Below are 9352 nucleotides of genomic sequence, written 5' to 3'. Positions count from 1 at the left end.
TTTTGTCTGTGCTTTAGTTACAACAGCCACCGTCATTTAATCAACATATGGTAGTGAAAAACTTTTCAACATAATGAATGAGAATTTGTCTAAGTAAGGGTGAAATTAGAAGGTAGAATCCCTATCTGCAGTCTTAAAAGATTTTCTGAAAGTATCATTTTAATTATTTTTATTATTTTTTTGAAAAGGCATATAAACTTTGCAGCAGTAAACACTGACTGGCTGGACCACTCTGTCACAGAATTAAGATGATGCACTTGCAGATCTCCTTAGAATGGTCCCAGCTTTCTTGAAACAAACTGAGTTAAATTTGAGGATTTGGTTATCTTTTGCTTTTGAAACACATATTCTAACACAGATCCCAGCTTGGGAAGCTGGAATAATACACAATTTGAGGAGTGTTATTTCACTATCTGTACCCTTTGAACAAAAAAAGAGAATCCAAATGTACTGTAGTGGTTGCTTAGACTGTTGGCAATACCAGAAACATCCCTCTGGTAGAACTTTCACTATAAAGTACCTGATAATGAAGATTGGTTTGGTAATTCATCCAGTACAGAAACAAACAAAAAATGTTGTCAGTTCTCATTAAAAACATAACCCTGTTTTTAACAATTATTTTACCACCTGAAAATGAACAACTCAAGTTTCCAGTTTATAAACTTTATACAGACTTGTTCCCCTGGGTACTAATATTTTTACAGAAAAATAGGAATTTTCAGTCCTCCTTCCTTACAGCATTTCTGATGCTGCAGAAGCATGGACTATTACCCATATGGGCAATAACTAAAGAAGAGCGAGCACAAGTGAGCAAGGTCATTAAAAAGTGCAACCAGAGTGTTTTGCTGATGTTGTTTTTAGAACAAGTTCAGTAAGGTATGGTGTTCTTATCAAGCTGCCACTGCCAAATTTCTTGATAGGGTCTGAGGTGTGAGATACATAAACCTGCGTTGGTGGGCTAGTATGGCCTAAATGTCAGAGGTTAGATTAATACAGACTATTGCTTTAATGCGCGGTGCGACCTTTGAGATAAGAAGAAAACTTGGAGGTGTGATGTGAGGTCCTGTATAAAGCTGTCATTATCCTCCTCTTAGGCTGAGTGAATTATACTGTACCATGGTGTAAAGAAGTTAAGAGGGGTTACATTCTTAAACACAAGCCATTTGCAAGCTAGAGAGTCCAAGTGTTTTAATCATTAAGTCATTTTCTGTCGGGCTGCTATTGGCAAAATCAAGAACATCTAATGTCATATGCTGTTATCTCTGTTCATTCCCGTGTTTGTGGAGAAGATTTTGAAACAGTAATTACAGGAAATGAGCATATCAGACCCCCATTCTGGTGGGGACCGGAGGGAGGAAGAGAGAGTGAGTGTGTGTCTGTGTGCGTGTTGGCAGAGGAGGTCAGCATGGGGAATGTGAGGATTAGATCTAGAAGGAAACTTGAGCATCAATTCCAGGAGACAGCTACTGTCCCTGTAATAGAAAAACGTTCTTATTACATATTTTTCCCGTAAGCTAAAGTAGGATGCATGAGTCAATGAATGGTGACGTTGACTAACACCCCTTTTAGCTGAATCTTTTTGCCGACTACCTGCAGCAGCTGTGTGTGTGCTGTATTAGATGATTCCTGTTTTTAGGCACTAGCCAAGCACAGGGAGAAAAGCTTAACACAGGGTTTAGGGCTCAGCTCTGTAGTAAGACATCTGGAAGGCTGGACCTTGCGTACACAGGACCGGTAATGTCACAAGAACAGGAGAGTAACTATGCTGGCATTTTCTGCTTAAGTGAGATGTGTATTGCAAATCCATAAACATTTTTCCAGAGGTAACGTATCTTGTGTAATTAATGCTAAAGTTGAAACCAAATGTGTTGCTCATTTAAGCTAATTGTGAGTACTACACTGTTATGCTTTGTGCTAGGAGAGCGCGAGGGCTGGCCCCAGCTGAAGGATGCATACCCCAAGCAACCCTCTTTCCTATGTCTAATGAATATAATTTCAGGTTCCCAGTGGTAAACTGGCATGTGCTTGGCACTGAGGCTGGCTGTCTGGGTACGAAAGAGGAAAGCTTTTTGGAAGGGAAGTGGGTTTGGTTTCAGGGTTTTTTTAAAATGAGAGGTGGCACCAACTTCCCTGGCAGTTTGCATTTGGCTCTGTAGCAAATCCATACATAAGGTTAAGGGTGTTTGGATTAAAATCCTTCAATTTTGAAGTGATTGTGAATGGAAAAATCCACTTTACTTTGATGGGGACAGCTGCAAGTGCCAGGCCCTGGATACTTTTTGAAGATATTTGGACTACTTGTGTCTAAAATCAGTCCTGTGCCACTGGGGCTCGCCATGAGGGAGCATCAATAAGAAATCCTACAAATAAATGAATTCAAGCATTTTTAAATTTACTTATTTCACAGTATAGAACCTCTAAACAGTTTTTAATAATTACCAGTGATTTTTACACGTGATACTAGTTTCAGAGCTAACCAGCCCTGCACAGTGTTTCCCAGCATTCATTGAATAGGCTTCTCTCAGAGTTCTCAGTTCACCTTTATTAATACCAATCAAGATTTCTCCAAGAAAAGAAAAGGACCTGTCTTTATTCCTTCCCTAAGGAAAGAACAAAACTATACTTGTAGGAAAGGAACCACACCTATGCAGTACAGTTACCTTCCATTTTTAAGCAAGGCAATTTTAATAGGCATTGCTGTTCTTATTTTGTCTTCATTCAACCCAATGACAAAACTTTCCTAGCACTAAGGACTGAAATACACTCCAGCATAAGAATATTAGAAATTATCTCAGCTCATCAACCAAGAATCACTTAGAAATGGGCTAAACGGTCTAAATTTTATTAATTTCACTAAGGCAAAAGTAGTTCATTTGGGAGATGTCTGGAGCAAAGTTATGGAAAGCTGTCAGAAGCCTCACTTACACTCAGGTAGCTCTCCTTAAACCCAATACTAAGGAGTAAGAACCACAAAGAAAGAGGTTGTAATGATGACAGTTCTCTGAAACAACCAGTTTGCAATGTCACAGGTAACTTCCATACTGCCAGTAACAATCCTGCCTCTTTCCCATACTGCTAGGCTAGCAGAAGCATCTTTTACCTCGAACCTATTTCATTCGTCATCTGATGTTGCTATAGTTACATGAAGTATTGAATGCCACAGAACTGCAATATTTTTTGTAGCCTGTGAAATAGCTACACGCGGAGTTAACGCTTTTTGGCAATACTGAAGAGCAAGTGGGAAATGCAATGTGGGCAGGTGTTCCCCTCTCCACGGAGCAGCAGTCTTGTGCAAGGTTAGTGGCTGAAAACAATTGATTTTGTGGCTGTAGAAAGGATTTGTTCTATGGTAGCGAGATTTTTCACTGAATATGTTTTCTTGAACCTTTTTATTTAGTAGCTCCCATGTTCCACCCTGGTGGCTAGCACCTGACCTATCTATATAAAATGAGAGCATCATTTCTACATGGTTGTAACATAAAGCTAGGAATGTTTGTCTGCGCCCTACTGATACAAAACCACTTCTTTGACACTTACTTGGGAAGTTTTCCTTCCTAAAAATGCTAATTATGTGCACAGACCACCCAGCCTTAAGCTGCACACCACAATGCTGATACATAAATAATTTGTTTGCAAAAGTCACTGTTCAGAATTGCAGCGTATTCCCCACCTCCCCACCACCGCCACCTGCTTTTTTGGTTACTCATTTCAATAAGCTAAAAATGGTGTAAGTCCAAATTATGACTGAGTCTTAAGTTAGACCACAAAGGTCAAGGCTACCTATTTTTAGTGGCAGCTAAATTGCAATGTCTATACACTAGCCTTGCTGCCAACACAGTGGTCCGGTGTTGACGAACAGTCTGTGAAACAGAGTCCTTCCAGTCATGCCTGCTTTCCATGTAATGGGACCTTTCATTATGTCAGAGGGAATTTAACTTTCCTAAATGAAAAGAAAGGGGGCGGGGGAAATCTTACATCCCTGCACACAGCATTCTGTTGGTAAAGTTGACATTTTTGTTTCCGGACCAGCTGGATTTCAAGTAGATAAGGTCCTTCTAGGCCACATCTGGTAATAGCAAGATCCTCAAGAACAGCTTAATGGTTTGCCTCACAAATCCTGTCGGTGATGCCAACAGCTAGTACAATGTGCCCTTTCTGCTTTGGAGCTAAAATAACCCTGAAGTACAACTGAAGCTGGTTTATTTCTGCCAAACAGCCACTGCTCCTGGGCTGCTAGGGGTGTAGTCTGCTATCCCACATTACGCAGCTTCCCTGGGCTGCTGGCTTGCAGCATGAGCAGGTCTGGGAAGAGGTTTTTCCCGTGATGTCTCCATTCCCCTGCAGAAGGGTGTCTGAAATCTAACGGTTAAAATAACTGCACACCAGTGTTGTCTGCTTTCGTCTAGAGGACCTCCAGTTTGCAGGAGACACAGTTATGTTTTGGCAACATAAAAACTAGCCTCAGACAGAATGGATAGCTCCAGACTCTGCCTCATTCTGGCAGAGACGTGTGTCTGTCGTTACTTAAATGATGACAGACTTGTGACTCCTAAGTGTGTATTCTCAGTAAAAGATGCAGACATTTGCTTACATCTTTCACTGTAACAAAACATGAGCTGATCATACAGTGGCTACACTTAGAAGATTCCTGCTGAAGTATATACAGCACAGATGATATAAACTGAGAAGTGAGACCATGTCTCCTCATGTTTCTTATCCTGGTATGAAGTGTTAGACCAATCATTAATATCTACCAAATGTCAACAGTGAAACACAGGAGGCTGAGTGCATTATGTATCCGGGATGCACATTGAAAAGGATGACACTGACGTTCCTTGAGGAGGACTGGAAGGACTGGTGACAAGTACCCATCACTACCCTGAAGGGCAGCCTCCATCTCCCTGTTTCTCCTGGTTGCTCAGCGTATGCGTGAAGTCACCCAGGCTGGGTAGGAACTGCTTGCTGCTCCCCTGGCCTCCTCTTCCAGCAGCTACATTACCCAGGCTCCACTCAACAACTATTTTGTCTTCCTTCTCAGGCAGTACCTCGGACCAAAAAGTCTCTGGGTGAATATGTGCTTGTGTCCATCAACTCTCATCCCACTTTTGAATGTAGATGATCATCCCTTGATGAAACACTCCTGCCTTGCCAGTTCCATAAGCTCGCTATACCCCTGTCTAATGCTATAAAGTGACCAAATACCCTGGTCTGATTTGCCACCCTCCAGCTTGCTAGTCACAAATTCCTCATGCAGATGGACAGAAACTTCATACCCATGGTAGGGCTCTCTGAATGATAAACTTTGGTCACAAAATCTGCAAGTCACCCAGGGCACTCAGCCTGTCAGTGGCCAAAAGTCTGTGCACCTCAGCTGTTGTCACCACAGAATAACTTTCTGAATTAATTTTCTTTTTCACGATATTGTGAAACAAATACTTGTTTTTCTTGACAGGATTTCTCTTCCACTTCATATCCATCACAAATGAGTTTGGGCTCTTTTTGTGTTGGCTTTTTTTTTCGGAACCCTCTCACATGGCACAAGTTTCACTTATAAGACGCAGATTGGAAGAGTATGTTTAAAAAGCTACTGCTCACCTGTTCAGGTCTTTCTCATGCATCTCATCCAGATGTGTAAGAAATGCTTTCTGTCTCCCCAGACTACATCATCACACTTTCTCATCATCATGCCTTCCCTGTCAGCCGCTGTTACCAAAGGGCCAGAGGAAAGGTTTATACCCTGCTCCTCCCCTTTTCAAAATGGATAGCTCTTACATTTATAGGCTCCGCCCCATCGTCCTCTCAAACTAGCTTTATAGAATCATAGAATAACAGAATGGTTGGGGTCAAAGCGACCTTAAAGATCATTGAGTTCCAAGCCCCCTGCCATGGGCAGGGACACCTCTCACTAGACCAGGTTGCTCAAAGACCTACCCGGCCTGGTCTTATAACCCTGTGTGCTTGGCTTCTCAACACAGAGCTGGATAAAAAAAAAAAACCAAAAACCTGACGTCAAAGCTTCAGTGAGTAGATTTATAATTGATATTTTAACTTTAGGACTTTTAAAACACTTTATTTGTATATCTCACTTTTAAAATTCCTGAAACACATACCAAAATACCTAAAGTGTTTTCTCTCTTCACTCTTGATTCTACCTTTAAGTTACACATAAAGGATTACAGCTGGGAGCTGCTAGAAATACCTAATATGCCAGACTGTTACACTAAACTGACATTACCTGACTAAGTATGAAGTGTCTGCTACGCAGAAAAATCTGACCACAGAATAAGGATCTTCTGACTCTAACCTACAGTTGGTATCTGGTTTTCCTCCAAAGCAGTACAAAGGTCTGTAACCTAATTTTGGAGGAAAAAAAATCAAATCTATCCTATTCCATTTTTTTAAAGTATAAATTGGTTGATAGTAACCTTCTACACCATTAAAAAGAAGCACAAGCACCCTACTTTAACAACTCTAAATTTATGGACATGAAAGGAAACTACAAACAAGACAGCACCTTCTCAGAAAAAAAAATAAATTAAAACATCTGTTCTTAAACCTCAATGCTTCAGAAAAAACAGTTACATTTTTACGAATATACTCTACAAATCTGAACGAAGGAATTTTGCAGTATGGGGAAGGTAGAGGGATAATCTACCATTCTTGACTTAGGAGATCACATGGAAGAGAAAACAACTCCTAATATAAAGAGCTGCTACTATGATTCCTATTTTTAATTTATGAAATGCACTGGCTGTGGAAGAAAGCAAGATACGACAGTCATATTCCTCAGCCAAAGGGAGTCACAAACTTGAAAGTTCAGTCCAATACTCATAAGGTTATTTAAGCTGTACACTTCCTCCCCTTTATGATTTGTTTTACTTTATGACAGTAGAAGGGCACAGTTACAGAAGAGCCCTAGGATAGCCTTTTTTTTTTTTTTTGGCAGCTTCTTTTTGGCATCAATAAAGCATAAAAGCTGAAGCTTTTTATATTGAACACAGTCTGGAAGATCCTGTTTTTGCAGCAGCTATTGAAAACTTGGCTCCAAAATCAGGTATGCTCTTCTTCAGAAGTAACTTCTGAGTCAAACAGATTTTAACACAACATTGGGCTCAAAGGATACTTCTTTCACCTGTTTCCCTGTGTTGACTTTTTTTTTTTTTTTGGCAGCTTCTTTTTGGCATCAATAAAGCATAAAAGCTGAAGCTTTTTATATTGAACACAGTCTGGAAGATCCTGTTTTTGCAGCAGCTATTGAAAACTTGGCTCCAAAATCAGGTATGCTCTTCTTCAGAAGTAACTTCTGAGTCAAACAGATTTTAACACAACATTGGGCTCAAAGGATACTTCTTTCACCTGTTTGGACTGAGTGCCTCTGTGTTCCTGGCAAGCATTGAGAAACACTGATTCACAAGTGACCCTGTATTTTCACCTTTTTTTTTTTTTTGCAGCCTCACTGTGTGAATGGTCTGTATGATATGATCCATATTATCAGGTATTGTGCTCTTCCATCTCTAAAGTAGTTTCACTGGAATGGCAGAGAGTAACAGTTAGTATATATATATATCTATAGTCATTTTAACAAAGGTTTCCATTACAGCTACAGTATATGCTCTCCCTTACGTTTACAGACTACACAAACCAAAAAGTTTTCACATTATGCACAAGAATTATATCAAATGATGCAGCGTGGGTTTGTCCCATTTGTTCTTGAACTGGAACAGGCTTGGCAACGTGGTATAGTAAGCACTAACATCTGAATAATGGTTCAGGGGGATGAGCTGATCAATGGGATAGTCAACTATAATATCTGTCCCTGCCCTGTAGATGAGGAAGACAGTTTTTAAGATGACTGATCCTTAAAAGGAAAATGTAATAAGCATGTTTTAATAGAGAACAAGATGTCATCTAGAGCACCCAAACAATCAAGGTACCCCTGAATGATACAGAAAAACATTTGAGAGTGCTGTAAAAGAGAGAAGAAAAAATAATTCTGACCCAGCTGCTCCAGACTTACTTGTATTTATAGTGTAGGCAGAAGAGTGTCCTTCCAGTGTTTTGTATCGTTTTATTTTACGAAGGCAAAAATGATCAGACAGAAAAACCACAGTAAGCAATGTTTGCCTTTGCCAAACAAAGAATTTACATAAATGCCTGCAACTAAAAAAAAAAAAACCAAAACCAAAAATTATTTCAACCTCTAAATCTGATGTACACTACTGTTTTTTGTTTAATTTCAGGTGGTTTCACTGCTACAAGATGAGACCTCATATACCGGAGAGACCAGAATATACTACCTTACTGTCATATAATTTAGGCTCAGTCATACCTCAGACAATATTTTTACAAGGTCACTTTGCAAAAGTATGTCTAGCCTATCCAAATGACAATATTATTTATGCCAAAGGTTTCACTTTAGGGATGGAAGTATTCCAACTACTGTTTAATAGGCTATATGGAGAGGCTAAGAAAACATCATTTGTTGCACACACAGCTTATGTATATAATATAGAACTAAAGAGTACAGACTGATCATTGGCAGTATGGTCTAAAACTGGCCTCAGTGAAAAAAGCCACAAAAGCAATGAGCTTTTGAGTTTTCCTCTCTGATATTATTTTTGGAATTCCTGAGCTTAACCAGAAATATGAATGCACAAGTGAGAAATACGTCTGATTTCAGTACTTACCTGGATATTCAAAATGCAAAAGATATTTTTCAAAAGGGAGTTTGTAACTCAGGCATATGACTTTTTACAAGCAGACCGGACAACATATTCTCAGCTACAGCCTTAGAAAAGGGAAAGGACAGGAGAGGAGTGGCACAAACTCCAATAAAAAAGCTTTTTAAAAATACTAAGGTGAAGACAATGCACTCTTCATAGCAATTAGGACCAGACTGTTTCAGAAGGCAATTAGAAGGTAAAATAAAACAAGCACATTTCTTTCTTCTAACACTCTGTTCTTCAAGGAGAAGCTTCATCCACAGATTTTACTTTTTGCCAATTGGTAACAGTTTTTCTGGTAAATTATACTTCTTCAGGGGCTGAAACCTGTACTGCAAATTCATCATTACTAACTAAAGTTATGGTGAGAATGCAATATATTTTTATGGTGTGAAATCTGTCTGATAGCAGTACTGATTCTTGTAACTTGTGCTGTTTAAAAGGTTAATTTATTCAGGAAGCAGGCTATTTTATTGCAATAACAGGAATTCTCATTAAATACTTCTCTATTCATAAAGTTCAACATTTAAAAACTGGAAAAGGTGTTTTTTCCTGTGACTCTGACGTTCTTATCAAGGACACTGGCATTATTCCTTAAAGAAAGCCACTTGCCTGCTATCAGAATCTCT

Source organism: Calidris pugnax, unplaced genomic scaffold (assembly GCF_001431845.1).
Source record: "Calidris pugnax isolate Ruff unplaced genomic scaffold, ASM143184v1 scaffold273, whole genome shotgun sequence".
Classification (NCBI taxonomy): Eukaryota; Metazoa; Chordata; class Aves; order Charadriiformes; family Scolopacidae; genus Calidris; species Calidris pugnax.
Note: the sequence above shows the minus strand (reverse complement) of the source record.